The sequence below is a fragment of the Ovis canadensis genome, chromosome 1, assembly GCF_042477335.2.
Source record: "Ovis canadensis isolate MfBH-ARS-UI-01 breed Bighorn chromosome 1, ARS-UI_OviCan_v2, whole genome shotgun sequence".
Lineage (NCBI taxonomy): Eukaryota > Metazoa > Chordata > Mammalia > Artiodactyla > Bovidae > Ovis > Ovis canadensis.
In genome coordinates this window covers 262,885,152-262,901,380 of record NC_091245.1, presented here as the reverse complement: position 1 = coordinate 262,901,380, position 16,229 = coordinate 262,885,152, and the positions used below count along the sequence as shown (strand labels likewise).

Below are 16,229 nucleotides of genomic sequence, written 5' to 3'. Positions count from 1 at the left end.
AAAAACCAAAGCTAGAAATGTGCCCTAAGAATTTTATTGAGAATATATATTTTATTTTAATAATAAAAGAAACAAAGCACATTAGTTGGAGAAATAAGAACTCAAAATTTAGACTAAAGTAAGTGAATTATATGCTAAAGCTGAAACTCCAGGACTTTGGCCACCTCACGCAAAGAGTTGGAAAAGACTCTGACGCTGGGAGGGATTGGGGGCAGGAGGAAAAGGGGACAACAGAGGGTGAGATGGTTGGATGGCATTGCAGACTCGATGGACGCGAGTCTGAGTGAACTCCGGGAGATGGTGATGGACAGGGAGGCCAGGCGTGCTGCGATTCATGGGGTCGCCAAGAGTCGGACACGACTGAGCGACTGAAATGAACTGAACTGAAGTGAATTATAAGCACTGTTTTCAAATCCTGCTCATTTTCATTTCAAACCAGCATTTCCATAATTATAACTACGCATATTTCTAAATAGCAATATATCTGTATACAGACTTAAGAGGAAAACAATCGACCATCATCACAGCAATAAACTAAAACCAAGAAGAAACATTAAGTTTAACAAGAAGGGAATGCTACCCACTTGAGTATTCTTGCCTGGAAAATTCATGGACAGGAGCCTGGCAGACTACAGTCCATGGGGTCACAAAGAGTTGGATATGACTGAGAGACTAACACCTTTTAAAAAGGTCATAAAATCGCAGTCCCTTGGAAATAAAGAAAATTAACTATGAGGTGAAAAGGAGACATTAAAGACGTAATAACAGACTACTTGTAAAACAAAAAAGAACACTAGATAAGATCCTTCAGAATGTGCTCTAAGTTGCTTTCAAAGGCAAATGTATAGCCTTAAGTGTTTCCATTATTAAAGAAAAGAAGGAGAGAAAAGGACTCAGCTCATAAAAGAATTTAGACAACAAACAAAAATCACAGAAAAGAGAGAGAATAAAACTAAAAGCAGGATTGAATTCATTCAGACATTAAAATGTGATATTATTGATAAATCACACACATCATCTCTTTGAAAGGAACTAAGCTCTAGCGTATCTAAGAAATATAGGAAGAGGGCAGGAAAGAACAAAATGAGAAATGGAAAATGAGAAATGAGACATATAAAAGATGATCAAGATGTTAAAGAGTTCTGTGTTTGGAACCCAAGGAACTGGGTCAAATCTTAAGTCAGTCACTTGCTAGTTATGAGACTCCAGGTATATCTACCTTCTTAAGCCTATTTTCTCTATAAACGAGAAATGGAAAATTTCTTAAAAGAGAAGATAATACTACCTCCCTCCTAAAGTTTTTGCAAAAGTCAACAAAGCACCTCACAGTATAGGAACTAGTAAGCACCAGGCTCTATTCTAGATCATTCCTAAGACTTCCATGACATTAGTTTGCTTGATTTGTAAAGCCCCACCATCCCTTCTTACATTTGCTCAGAATATAATCACTTAACATGGTCTTGTTAGGTGCATGGTGCAGGGTGACACTTGTGATTTCATCTTCAAAATAATGCAATTCAGGGACTGCCCTGGCAGTCCAGTGGTTGAGACTTTACCTTCCAATGCAGAGGGTGCAGGTTTGATCCCTGGTCAAGGAGCTAAGATTCCACATGTCTCATGGCCACAAAAATCAAAAAATAATACAAAAGCAACATTCTAACAAATTCAACAAATGCTTTATAAAGAAAGGCCTGCATCAAAAACACTCAAAAAAAAATTTTTTTAATGCAATTTACGGAAAAAGTGAAAGATCAAATTTGTCCAGGCTTTAAATGGAACTGACATGGCTGTGTATGAGATAGTGAGGGGGCAGCCAACATGGAGTGATTTGACAACGGTCAAAATGTCCTCCCCAAAATATGTCTATACAGCAGTTTCCTGTTGCAAGAAGTCTCCTTTTAAAAGGTAGAGAGGTGACCTGGTGAGAATCTGTCTGCATAAAGGTGGACATTAAAATGACAAGAGCCACACAATGTCTAGGAAAAGAACAATGAGGAGCAAAGAACAGAATTATTTAGTAAACAAGAGTCAGGAGCGGAACGAAGGGAGGTGAAAAAGGATCAACCGGACACGTAAGAGGAAAACCAATTATATTTACCCCTCGGTGTCTATGGGATGCTGGGTCTAGCACCCCTGCAGACACCAAAATTCAAGGAAGCTCAATTCTCTTATAAAATGGCAAAGTATTTGCATATAATCTATGCATATCCTCCTGTATACTTATACAATCCAAGTGCTACATCAACACTGGCAGGTACAAGGCAACTTCAAGGTTTGCTTTTAGATACTTTTCATAATTTCTCTTCCTGAATATTTTCTATCCATAGCTGGTTAAATTCAAAGATAGAGAGCCCACTGATTTAGAGGACCAACTGTAGTGTCCCAGTAGTGGTTAAAAATCAACACTTCCTGTGTGTGAACTACTGTGTCTAAGATGGTTTCATGTGATAACTCATTCCGTGCTCATCACACAGAGGTGGGTGTTAACGTTCTCCTTCACTGAGGAGAATGAGGTCAGAATTCCCACAGAATGAGATCAGCAGCGTGGAACCTAGAGTGAGTTCATGGTCAAAGCTGGCATCTATAGCCAGGCAAAGGCCCATAGTTCTAAACCCCACTGCTCACTCCCTTCACAGAGAAGTGTCCCAGGGACCAAAGGAGCTTCAAGAAGGAAGAAGTAATCATTAGTGCCAATCCTACAAAAAAAAAAAAAAATGTGGCGTCAGAAGCTCCCGGACTTCCCATATGCAGCTTCAGTGGAGGAACATGAACGTGAACATGCAGTCGCTCAGTCGTGTCCAACTCTTTGCGACCCCATGGACTGTAGCCTACCAGGCTCCTCTGTCCATGGGATTTTCCAGGCAAGAGTACTGGAGTGGATTGCCATCAGTGGAGGAACTGTGGCTAAAATCAGAAAGCAGATGACAATCCTTAGGAACAAAAAGAAGGCAACATGGGACAGCTGGCTTAAGTAAAACTCTCCATCTAAGGAATCAACGGTTAAAAAGACGAGAGTCCAGAACAAGGGACATGGGAAGGGAAGAGAAGGAATGGATCTGCTGGGATAACTCTGAGAACAGGACGAACTAGGACAGCAATAAAAAATAACTGAGGGGAACTATGATGCAGAGAGAAAAGCAGAAAATAAATAAAGTGCCAGTCAATAGCTTTCCCCAAAGCAAAGTTCATGACAGTAAAAATATCTTACCTGTTAACAAATAGGGGCTCATCAACAACAAAAAAACAAACACCTTGATTTAAAAATGGGCAAAAGACTTGAAAAGGCATTTCTCCACAGAAGATATTCAGACAACAAATAAATGCATGAAAAATGCTCAACATCACTAATCATTCAGTTCAGTTCAGTCACTAAGTCGTGTCCAATTTTTTGCGACCCCATGAATCACAGCACCCCAGGCCTCCCTGTCCATCACCAACTCCTGAAGTTCACTCAAACTCATGTGAATCGAGTCAGTGATGCCATCCAGCCATCTCATCCTCTGTCATCCCCTTATCCTCCTGCCCCCATTCCCTCCCAGAATCTGAGTCTTTTCCAATGAGTCAACTCTTTGCATGAGGTGGCCAAAGTACTGGAGTTTCAGCTTTAGCATCATTCCTTCCAAAGAAATTCCAGGACTGATGTCCTTCAGAATGGACTGGTTGGATCTCCTTGCAGTCCAAGGGACTCTCAAGAGTCTTCTCCAACACCACAGTTCAAAAGCATCAATTCTTCGGCGCTCAGCCTTCTTCACAGTCCAACTCTCACATCCATACATGACTACTGGAAAAACCACAGCCTTGACTAGATGGACCTTAGTCAGCAAATTAATGTCTCTGCTTTTGAATGCGCTATCTAGGTTGGTCATTAGATCAAAACCACAGTGAGCTACTACTTCACACCCACTAGGATGGCTATTATAAAAACACAGATTTTTAAAAATTAAAAAGTGCTGCCAAGTATGTGAAGTAATTAGAACCTACCCCGTGCACTGCTAGTGGAAATATAAAATGATGAGGCACTGTGAAAAACAGTATGGTAATTCTTAAAATAAGAAGACATAGGCATACCATATGATCCAGTAATTCTCCTTCTGAGTATAAACTCAAAAGAAATGAAAATAGGGATTTGAGAAAATATTTGTACACCCATGTTTATAGCAGCATTACTCACAATAGCCAAAAGGGTAGAGGCAGCCTAAGTGCCCACTGACAATTTAATGGATAAACAAAATGTGGCATATTCATATAATGGAATAATATTCAGCTTTGAAAAACAAAGAAATTATGATATACTTTACAACATGAATGAATGTTGAAGACATGATGCTAAGTGAAATAAGCCAGCCACACAAGGAAAAATACTTACATGAGATTCCTAGAGTGGTCAAACTCATAGACAGAAGGCAGGATGCGGGTTCCCAAGGGCCAGGGGCTCTGGGGAGAAGTGAATGATAACGGGTATAAGGTTTCTCTTTGAAATGATGAAATGTTTAGCAACTAGATAGGAGAAATGGATGCAAACCATGGAGGACGCACTAAACGTTCTGGGATTGTCACTAAGGTAGTCAACTCAACTTAAATATATTTTACACAAGTTAATAAAAAAGAATTTCAGATTCAATGAATTATAAACTCTATGCATAAAATATATGCTGTGGATATTATATTCCAATAAAATTGTTAATTAAAAAAAAAAGAAAATGAATCACGGGTTGAAGAGAAGCCAAGGTCAGGGTGAGTGGGAACATGGAATCCTTTCCGTCAGACTGGGTCAGGCTTGCCCACACTGTACACCACATGGCATCAAGCAGTTGCTAAGATTTTGTGCGACCCCATGGACTGCAGCACACCAGGCTTCCCTGTCCTTCCCTGTCACCAGGAGTTTGCTCAAGCTCATGTCCACTGAGTCAGTGATGCCATCCAACCATCTCATCCTCTGTTGCCCTCTTCTCCTGCCCTCAATCTTTCCCAGCATCAGGGTCTCTTCCAGTGAGTCAGCTTTTCACATCAGGAAGCCAAAGTATTGGAGTTTCAGCTCCAGTACAGTCCTTTCAATGAATATTCAGGGCTGATTTCCTTTGGGATTGACTGGTTTGATCTCCTTGTAGTCCAAGGGACTCTCAAGAATCTTCTCCAACATCACAGTTCAAAAGCATTAATCCTTTGGTGCTCAGCCTTCTTTATGGTCCAACTCTCACATCCACACGTAACTAGTGGAAAAACCATAGCTTTGACTAGTCACACCTTGGTTGGCAAAGTGACATCTCTGCTTTTAAATACGCTGTCTAGCTTTGTCATAGCTTTTCTTCCAAGGAGCAACTGCCTTTTTACTTCATGGATGCAGTCACTGTCCACAATGATTTTGGAGCCCAAGAAAAGAAAATCTGCCACTGTTTCCATTTTTCCCCATCTACTTGCCATGAAGTGATAGGACCAGATGCCAATGATCTTAGTTTTTTGAATGTTGAGTTTTAAGCCAGATTTTTCACTCTCCTCTTTCACCTTTATCAATATGGGACACAAAAATGGCACAGAAGTAGACCAAATATGTGATTAAATTTAATTAATTTATATCCATGTAAACTAATTTTCATGTCTGAAAAATTATAACCAAACTCTAGAAACAGTTGAAAAATAAAGGAGAGCAGTTGTTTGATAATTAAAGTGTGCTAGGGTCCTCATCATGATAGAGAAATTGATAAAAAAAAAAATGCTGAAAAACTTTAAATTATATATAGTTAAAATGCTTCACTGAAAAGACCCTGATGCTGGGAAACATTGAGGGCAGGAGGAGAAGAGGGTGACAAAAAATGAGATAGTTGGATGGCATCACCTACTCAATGGATGTGAGTGTGAGCAAATTCCAGGAGATAGTGAGGGGCAGGAAAACCTGGGGTGCTGCAGTCCATGCCATTTCAAAGAGTCAGACACGACTGAGCAACTAAACAACAAAAATGGACCCAACTCTTTCCTCCCACAAAAAGCTCTAAACCCAATTTGACTGGGGATCCTAGAAGGTCATTAAGAATAAATGAGGTCATAGGGTGGGATTCTAATTCAACAGGATGATCTTTTGAGAAGAGGAAGGGCAAGATCTCACTCTCTCGGGAGGACACAGCCACAAGTCTGCCATCTGAAAGCTAGGAAGAGGGTTCTCATGAGAACCCAACTCTGTTGACACCATGATATCCCACTGCCAACCTCCAGGACTGTGAGAAAATCCATTTCTGTTGTTTAAGGTACCCAGTCTATGGCATTTTTGCTACGGCAGCCTGAGCAGATCAAAATAACCAATAAAAGAGAAGAGACAGCCTGGAAATCTACATATATACACAGAGAAATGGTATCACAAATCACCAAGGAAAGGACTTGACTACTGAATGAATGACCTGGGGCTAGTGATAATTCAAATGGAAAAATTAAATTTGAAATCCTAGCTCACAACATACTGTCAACTACAAATTGCCACTCGCCAAGGGCATTTGCCATCTGCCTCTGCAGAGATTGAATCCTACACTGCTGCAGCTGTTGGCCTTCAATAGGCCCTGAAGGGAGTTCAGGCTGGAGAATGAGGCACTTTGTGCTCCAGGAAAACTGGTGGAACAGGCTTTTAGATAGATATTTTCCTGGTTTCATGGCCCCAATCCCTGCATCTCCTCATATCTAGAAAAGCACTAAATCCCTTCATGGTGACATCAGCTACTCAAGACTAACAGAAAACCTTTTGTAAGATAAGTGCTTTAATGCATCGAATTTCTCCTTCACCAAAATCACGTATACTGACCTTCTACCACTACCTTTTTGGAGCAGTTTCTCAGCTCTCTGAGGTGCTGTCTCCCGGGCTGCAGTCCTCATTTCTGCTCCAAATAAAACTTAACTCCCAACTCTGGTAGTGTGTCTTTTTTAAGTCGACGACAGCAAAAGTAAATTCAAGGAGAATTAAAAATCTGAACATGAAAAGCAAGAAGTAAAGATGATTAGAAGAAAATATACATGGCTATTGGTAAAAAGGGGGGAAATTTTTAAGGCAGAAAAAAAAAGCACAAACCATAAATGAAAAATTAGCAAATTAAAAATGAAAAAATATAAGCCATAGGCTAGTAGTAGATACTTACAATGTATATTACTGACATGAAGGCTCTAGAATGGGTAAAAAAGACTTCTCTAGATTAAAAAGATACCCCCACATGAAAAATGAGCAAAATACATAAACAGACCATTCATAGATGAGTCATTACATATATATATACATAGACATTTTTATTATTATGTGTGTGTATATATATATATATATATATATATATATATATACATGAAAAGATGCTCTACTAGAATCAGGCAAATGCACATTAAAACAGAGCTACTATTTAGATGCTGCTGCTGCTGTGAAGTCGCTTCAGTAGTGTCCGACTCTGTGCGGCTCCACAGACGGCAGCCCACCAAGCTCCCCCATCCCAGGGATTCTCCAAGCAAGAATACTGAAGTGGGTTGCCATTTCCTTCTCCAATGCATGAAAGTGAAAAGCAAAAGTGAAGTCGCTCAGTCGTGTCCGACTCTTAGTGACCCCATGGACTGCAGCCAACCAGGCTCCTCCATCCATGGGATTTTCCAGGCAAGAGTACTGGAATGGGTTGCCATTGCCTTCTCTGACTATTTAGATAGCCAGTGGGAATTTGCTGCATGACTCAGGGAACTCAAACCCAGGCTCTGTCCCAACCTACAGGGGTAGGAGGTGGGAGGGAAGTTCAAAAGGGAGAGGACATATATACACCTATAGTTGATTCAAGTTGACATGGCAGAAGCCAACACAATATTGTAAAGCAATTATCCTTCAATTAAAAATAAATATCTTTTTTAACAGCATAAAAAAACTATACTATTTCACACCCATCAAATTAACAAAAATTTTAAAGTCCATGATTCAGCAGTTCCACTCCTGGGCATATATCTAGACTAAATTATAATTCAAAAAGATACATGCATCCCATATGTTCATAAAAGTCCCAATAATTCTAAGCAATGAGGAGGCTACAGAGAAACAAAAACTGTACACTGAGTAGGTGGGGGCATAAATTAGTACAACCACCTTAGAAAGGTGTAGTTAACAAGCCTTTTTATCCATTTACTCTCTTCTAGAAATGTACTCTAAAGGCAACACACCTGTGTGCAACAGGAGACACAAACATACAAGAATGCTATCATCATATTGTGAATTTCCAAGAACTTTTCAAGCAGCTTTGAATAAAATGACAGGAAAAACAGATATTAAATCCACCAATCGTAACATCACGATTAGTCACAACTCCAGCTACACCATTAAAAAATAACTAAGCTCATAGAATCCGGCCCCATCACTTCATGGCAAATGTAAGGGGAAAAATAAAAGCAGTGACAGATTTTCTTTTCTTGGGCTCCAAAATTACTGCAGATGGTGACTGTAAACGTGAAATCAGACGATGCCTGCCTCTTGGAAAGAAAGCCATGACAAACCTAGACGGCATATTAAAAAGCAAAGACATCACTTGCTGACAAAGGTCCGTATAATCAAAGCTATGGTTTTTCCAGTAGTCATGTATGGAATTGAGAGTTGGACCATAAAGAAGGCTGAGTGCCAAGGAATTGATGCTTTTGAATTATGGTGCTGGAGAAGACTCTTGAGCGTCCCTTGGACTGCAAGATCAAACTGGTCAATCGTAAAGAAAATCAACACTGAATATTCATTGGAGGGAGTGATGCTGAAGCTGAAGCTCCAACACTTTGGTCACCTGATGTGAAGAGCCAACTCATTGGAAAAAACCCCTAAGCTGGGAATGGTTGAAAGCCAAAGGAGAAGGGAGTGGCAGAGGATGAGATGGTTAGGAACATCACCAACTCAAAGGACATGAACTTGAGCAAACTCTGGGAGGTAGTGAAGGACAGGGAAGCCTGGCATGGGGCTTTAGTCCATGGGATCACAAAGAGTCGGACATGACTTAGTGCCTCAACAACAACAACCACCTATACTTTCTCCTCCTTCATCTCCTCAGGCAACAGAAAAGCAGATTAAGCATGATGTCCAGGGTGCAAACTGAAGCTCAGAAAGAAAACACTTCTCACACAAGGACAGAAGCCATCAAGGACAAGTCACTCAAATTAAGTTGGAAGGTACAGCTGAAGCTGCCCTTCTTAAATATACTTGATATAAAAAGAAATGGCAGAGCAAATACACACAACTATGACAAAAGTAAAGAAGGAAAACCAAGTGCAGAAGCCAGCCTGGAAGGAAATATCCTCCCAGAAATGGGTGAGAAGTTCTCATACAGGTCCTGGTGATAGCCAACACAAAAGAAGTACCTCTGGGTGGCTATTTCTCCACCCTTGAGTCCATCTCTAGATCAAGCATTTTTTGCCTTGAGCCCAATTTGGAATATTTCATTCGAAACTGGAGTGATTAGTACTTCTCAACTCTTTCAAAGCTGTCTGTGGAACATCCCTGGTCCAGTGGTTAAGACTCTACACTCTCAATGCAGGGGGCATGGGTTCAATCCCTGGTCAAGGAACTAAGATCCTGTATGACTCAAGGTGTGGCCAAAACATTTTTAAAAATTAAGCTCTCTGTGTCCTACCACTCACTTCAGGCTTTAAAAGTGTTGACCACACTCTAAGCTACAAAAAGAAAAAAAAAAGTTCTTCCAATAAATGATCTGCTATGAAAAACTAAGAACATAAATCAGCAAAACAAGAAAGAAAACATGAGCGGACAAGGCAATGAAAGGAGATTACAAAGGGAAACTAAAGAATTCAGGAAACATCCTGAGAGCAAAACACCTCTACAAAACTAATAAATAAATTAGAAATGGTGAGAAATAGCATAGACAGAGTTGAAAACTTAAATAGTAATGCCCAGGAATGGTTTGAAATAACTACAGAGAGTCAGAAGTTAAATGAAAGGGTTTAGAGACCAAAACTGAGACATCAAATTAAATACTATAGCCCTGACATCAGTTATTTTATTCCAGCAGTTCTACTACTTCTCAAAAGAGTCTGGGCACATTTGGGAGACAATTGCTTTTAAAACCAAGGTGGCTTTATGTTTTTAATATAATAAAAGAAAACTAGCTTTGTTACTTTATTTTCCTTCCTCATCCTTGATCTGCAACAACTGTATACAACATGACTAAAGTATTGGCACATAAAAGGCAAATAACAGTAATAGCTGTAACTTCTATAGCATGTATTACATAATGGCACTATTGTAAAACTTTATACCTATGAAACCATTCAATCTCATAACTATCCCCCAAGAAAATAAATACCATTATTGTCTCCCATCTCAGTAGAGTAAAGTGAAAGTGTTAATTGCTCAGACTGGTCCACTTCTTTGTGACCCCGTGGACTATAGCCTGCCAGGCTACTCTGTCCAAGGTATTCTCCAGGCAAGAATACTGGAGTGGGTAGCCACTCCCTTCTCCAGGGGATCTTCCCAACCCAGAGATGGAACCCAGGTCTCCTGCCTTGCAGGCAGATTCTTTACCGTCTGAGCCACCAGGGAAGCCCCTGAGGAAAGTGAGGCAGGGAGAAATGAAGTAACTTGCCCAAGATCATCAAACAAGTACCTGACACAGCTGGGATGTGAACTCAGGCATCTGGGTCCAGCATTCATAATCTTTATTCCTCCACGAATGTGCGAATAAATGGCCAGCTGCTTCCTTTACCCAGCGTGGTCCCACTCCACTTCTTACTCTGTTTCTTCTATTGAGACTATGGGAAACCATTCAAAATCAGATATAAAAATTCTGGTTGATATCTTCTTTCAAGTGCACCTCATTCCACAATACCCATCCCTCCTAATCTGGTTTTCAAGGAAGGTCACATTTGTCAAAATGTCTAGAAGCCACCTTACCCATCCCTTCACCTTGCCTCTTCAGTCACAGGTTCAGTCCCTTAATAAGTGAGGTCTTGTCAAAACCCACAAGAGGCCAGTCATAGAAGCAGGCTCAGGCCAAGGGCAAAGGAGAAGAGTCTGGAATTAGGAGGGCTGGAAGAAGCCCCTACCCAAATTCAGGGGGCTTTCCTAGGGGTGGGGGAGCAGCAGCAGAGGAGGTCAAAAGAACACCACAGGAGGTCACAAACCTGGGATCACCCAAGAGCATCAGTTGGCGGTGGGGTGGCATTAGACCAAACAAGGCCTCTACACAACAAAGTCAGTGAGCTCCTGACTGGTGTTGACAATTATATTCAGAGGGGTAGGAATGAGGTAGTTCAAAGTCTCCGGGTTCATCTTAGGCAGCCTCCCAGGCAGCTGGGGAGAGAGGCTGACCAAGGTCAAATTGAGTTTCAAAGCCATTGGAACCTGGATCCACGACAAGGATCTACCTTCTGGCAGAGAACCAAGTGAAAATTTGATCAGAAGCCGGGTCAAAATAGACAAGCATCCTGAGAAACAAAGGACTCTCCTGGGACACCAGCGCCTGGCTTGAAGTCCAAGTCCATGCCCAGGTAGGTGGCAGTGGAGCCCCTGACTCCCTTCCAGAATTGGTCTGAACTGACCTAAGTCTCATCTATTTCCCATGAACTGACGGGACCAGATGCCATGATCTTAGTTTTCTGAATGTTGAGCTTTAAACTAACTTTTTCACTCTCCTCTTTCACTTTCAGGACTGATGCTAAAGCTGAAACTCCAATACTTTGGCCACCTGATGCAAAGAGTTGACTCATCGGAAAAGACTCTGATGCTGGGAGGGATTGAGGGCAGGAGCAGAAGGGGACGACAGAGGATGAGATGGCTGGATGGCATCACTGACTCAACGGACAAGAGTTTGGGTAAACTCTGGGAGTTGGTGACAGACAGGGAAGCCTGGCGTGCTGCAGTTCATAGGGTCGCAAAGAGTTGGACACAACTGAGCGACTGAACTGAGCTGAACTGACCTAAGTCTGCACTTGTCACTGCATACAGATAAGCAAGCAGGACTGAGGAAGGGGGGCTGCACACTGCTCCATTCATGAAAGGATGAATCTGTCGCCCCTGCAAGGAAGCCTAGGACAGGCATGCAGCCTCTCAGAAAATCAGATATTAATTGTGATCCTTGTTTATTCAAAACACCGACTGAGGAATCCTACAGAAGAAAGGGTGCCCGTGTGTGGAAGACTCTTTCCAAAGACACCATTGTCCTTGTCAATCTTTTAAGGTAACAATTTAGTGAAATATCTTTATACTCGAGTTGCATTTGTAGGAGTTATATGTCAATGGACCTCATATTGAAATCCTCTTTGCACATATCAGAGCTTAATTTTACCTAACAAAGAAACTATTTAAGATGAACTGACTTGAGAAGAGAAAGAAAAAATGAAAAGACATAGAAAAGAGATCTTAATAGATTATGCAGCCATTCCTTAAAAGGAAGATTTGAGAGAGAGATTTATTTTTCCCCATGTATTGATAACATTCTCAGAACATATTTCTCTTATAAGTTTGTAATTTTTGAGCGTCTTCACTCATTCTGCCTAACACCCCCTTACCCTGGTAGTGGGAATTCCTAATAATGTACTTTCATAACCTTGAGAAATTCCACAGAAATAGCACCTACAAAAACAGTGTATATTAAGACACTATGTTAATGATTATCTTTTATGCTTTTCTTAGAATAACTGCCTTGTTACAAACCCCAAGGGCAGACCCAGAAAGGATTATGACTGAGATCATGAAATTATGGACCTCGGAACACCGGGTCAGCACCGGGCATGAACACTGCCTACACACTTGTTGACTATTCCAAAGACTAGCCCAGAAGGGAATGGCCTGGGGTGAAAACAAGGAGATCTGGACCAAGTCAGTGTAGCATTTGGAGAAAGATAAGATCAAAGAAAGTCTTGTAGTCTGCAATTAGGAATAAAGCTGGACTCAGAGTGGACTCTGAACCTCAGTCCAGTAGAGGCTGCAGGTCCCTGACCCATGGCACTAGCTTTCCTGTTCTGTCTTCATTCTCACCACTCACTCCCGCACCATTAGGGCAACACCCCCCAACCCACCTCCACCCCCTACTCTCGCAGCCTCGGATAACTGCCATCTGTTCTCTATATCTCTGGGTTCAGTTTTGGAGAGGTTTTCATTTTTTTGTTTTAGATTCCACACGTAAGTAAGATCATACAGTGTTTGCCTTTGTCTGACTTATTTCACTTAAAGGAAAATGCGAAATGCTCTCTCTTGGAAACAATTTGCCTCTTACATGTAGCTGTTTAAGAAGAAATACCAGGGCTTCCCTGGTGGCTGGGTGGTCACCTGTCAATACGGAGACACAGGTTTGATCCCTGGTCAGGGAAGATTCCACATGCCCCAACTAAGCCTGTACAGCAGTACACTGACAACTGAGCTTGTGCCTGGGAGCTACAACTACTGAAGGCTGTGTGCCTAGAGTCCATGCTCCAAAACAGGAGAAGCCACAGCAATGAGAAGCCTGCATACCACGAAGAAGAGTAGTCCCTGCCACAACGAGAGAAAGCAAAACAGAAACCCGCAGAAACAAAGACCCAGCAGAGCCAAAAACAAATAGATAATTAACTAAAAAGCAAAAATAAAAACCTATTGGTTTACAAAAAAAGAGGAGGAAACACCATAAAAAATGGCCATCTACCACACTATGTAACTTAACTGAAATATTCTGTTACATGTAAGGATGGTCAGAACCAGCATGCATTTAACCACAAATGTGACTCTAGGAATTTCCTGTCTATAAACTACTCTACACAGTAGCCATGCCCCACCACTAGTGCTCACTAGAATATGACACTTTCCTCAGATCTCTATCTTCATTAAATTCTACTCCTCCAAGTCAAGGTGCAGGGGCACAAACAGTAAGTGAGGGAGACAAGGGGATGGGAGGTATTAATAATTATTTACAAAAGGAAAATACATAAGAAAGATTTTAAGTTTGTCATGCTAATACAAAGAGAAAGCGAAAAATAACTTCACAATATCTGATTACTGGTGATTTGGAAAGGGTTTTGGAAGCTGTATTTATCCCCAACAGGTCAGATACCAAAACAAACGAAAAATAAAGTGAAACAGAAACAGGATTCCTTAAAAAGTTAGGCGCAATATTTACCGTGCAAAACACACACACACACACACACACACACACACACACACACAACTGGCAGAGATATTACTAAAATGTTGATTATAAAATTGTAAGGCATTTAGGAATGAGCTAAAGAGACTCAAAATCAAAACCCTACTGGCACTCAGTGAAAAGACATCTTTTCACCACATCGCCTGTCAGCACCCCCACGACGCCCACGCTCTGCAGGAGCTGTCTGGGCCCAGTGCTAAGGAATTGATTTTTGTTTTTTCTTAGATTGGCTTACTCATTTTAACTGTGAGACTTTCTATTCAGTGTTAATTCCCTAGTCTTCTGCTTACACTGTGTCCAGTCAGTAACCCAACTTCCTGGGCGGGTAATGAGAGCAGGGATAACTCTTCAGAAATCAACACCTTGTTATCAATAGCATGCACGCATGCTCAGTCTCTCAGTCCTGTCCGACTCCTTGCAATCCCATGCACTGTAGCCCACCAGGCTCCTCTGTCCATGGGACTCTGCAGGCAAGAATACTGGAGTGGATTGCCATTTCCTCCTCTAGTTATCAATAACAAGAAATAAACAAAGCATCCAATTTAAACATGGGCAAAAAGCAAGGAATCCTTCTTCCCAAGAAGACATACTTATGGCCAACAGGTATGTGAAAATGTGGTCAAAAACTGTAATCATCAGGAGAATACAAATCAAAACCACAGTGAGCCATCACCTCACACCTGTTAGGATGCTTATTATCAAAAGAACAAGAGATAACAATGTCCCTGTGCATGTGGAGAAAAAAGTAACAGAACTCGTGTACTGTTCGTGGAAATGCAAACGGGTGCAGCCACTGTGGAAAACACTGTGGAGGTGCCTTAAGAAATCAGAACTACCATAGGATCCAGCAATTCCGTCTCTGAGTTTAAAACCTAAAGGAAACGAAAGCATCATCTGAAAGAGCTAACTGTACTCCAATGCTCACTGCAGAATTATTCTCAAGAGCTAAGGTACAGACACAATCTTAGGGTGGACAGGCAAACATGAAGGAAATGCTATATGTATGTGTATATATGGATATAGATAAAGATATACAGACGTTCCATGCTTTCAGCCTTAAAAAGGGGGGAAAAATCCTGCCCTCTGCAACACCATGGATGACCCAAGGGGGCATTATGCTAAGTGAAGTAAGCCACAGAAAGGCAAGTGCTGCCAATATTACCTGGTATCACTTATATGTGGAATCTTAATTTTTAAAAAACAAAGTGGAAATCATAGAAACAGTACAAGAATGGTTGTCAGGAGCTAGAGAGGTGAAGGAACTAGTGTTTCTGACAACCTAATGTTTATAGCAAGGTGGCTATAGCGACTCCATGGACTGTAGCCCACCAGGTTCCTCTGTCGTGGAATTCTCCAGGCAAGAATACTGGAGTGGGTTGCCATTTCCTTCTCCACGAGATCTTCCGGACCCAGGGACTAAACCTGGGTCTCCTACATTGCAGGCAGACTACCGTCTGAACCACCGGGGATGAAGACAGTTGATAACACTATGCTGTATAACAGAAATCTCCTAAAAGGTTAGAACTTCTCAACAACAAAACAACAACAACAACAAAAAGGTAAATTTTTTAAAATTAGTACACTGTTACAGACCAAGTTTGGTCAAATGTGGTCTTGTAACCATTTCCTTAATTTACAAAGCAGAAAGAGAGAAGTCAAGCCCGCAGTAGGCTAGGCGATCCTCAGAAGTGCACGGGGCCCGCGCCCCCGCCTCCGGGTCCCCAGGGACCGCATCTCTCGCGCCCCCGCACCTCCCGCACGCCGCGCCGCCGGGCCTCACCGTGCACCCCGCACTCCCTGCGCGGGGCCGTGCAGCTGGCCGAGCTCAGAGCCGCATTGCGCCGTCCCTTGAGTAGCTGGGTCCTGCCGGAGCGCGGCGGTCCCCTGCGCTGGCCTTTAGGAGGTGGGAGGAGCGGCGCGCGGTGCGCACAGGAAATCTGATAGGTGAGGAGCCGGCGGGCGGGCGGGGACTCGGGGCGCTGCTGCTGGGGATGGCTGGGCCCCCCGAGTCCCCACCAGTGCCCCGCGCGGGGCTCCGGGAGGTGACTGGACCCCAACGCCCAGCGCCAGGGAAGGCGGCAGGCACCGTCTGCGCTGTTCCGCTTTGGTGGCCCCCCAGCG

General features: G+C 42.2%; 1 protein-coding gene across 4 annotated transcripts in view; it reads right to left on the bottom strand.

The window, feature by feature from the left end:
• B3GALT5 (beta-1,3-galactosyltransferase 5) overlaps nucleotides 1-15,999 on the bottom strand; it is a 50,496-nt gene extending 34,497 nt beyond the window's left edge. For 3 of the 4 annotated variants that reach the window (XM_069566140.1, XM_069566132.1, XM_069566148.1), the window contains exons 1-4: nucleotides 15,889-15,999; nucleotides 10,596-10,740; nucleotides 6,785-6,947; nucleotides 4,367-4,434 (exon numbers count right to left, since the gene is read on the bottom strand). The gene's annotated coding sequence lies outside the window, so the exon portion shown is untranslated. The remainder of the gene's footprint in view (nucleotides 1-4,366; nucleotides 4,435-6,784; nucleotides 6,948-10,595; nucleotides 10,741-15,888) is intronic. The other variant, XM_069566157.1, reaches the window with a different exon arrangement.
• Nucleotides 16,000-16,229: the final 230 nt, after the last annotated feature.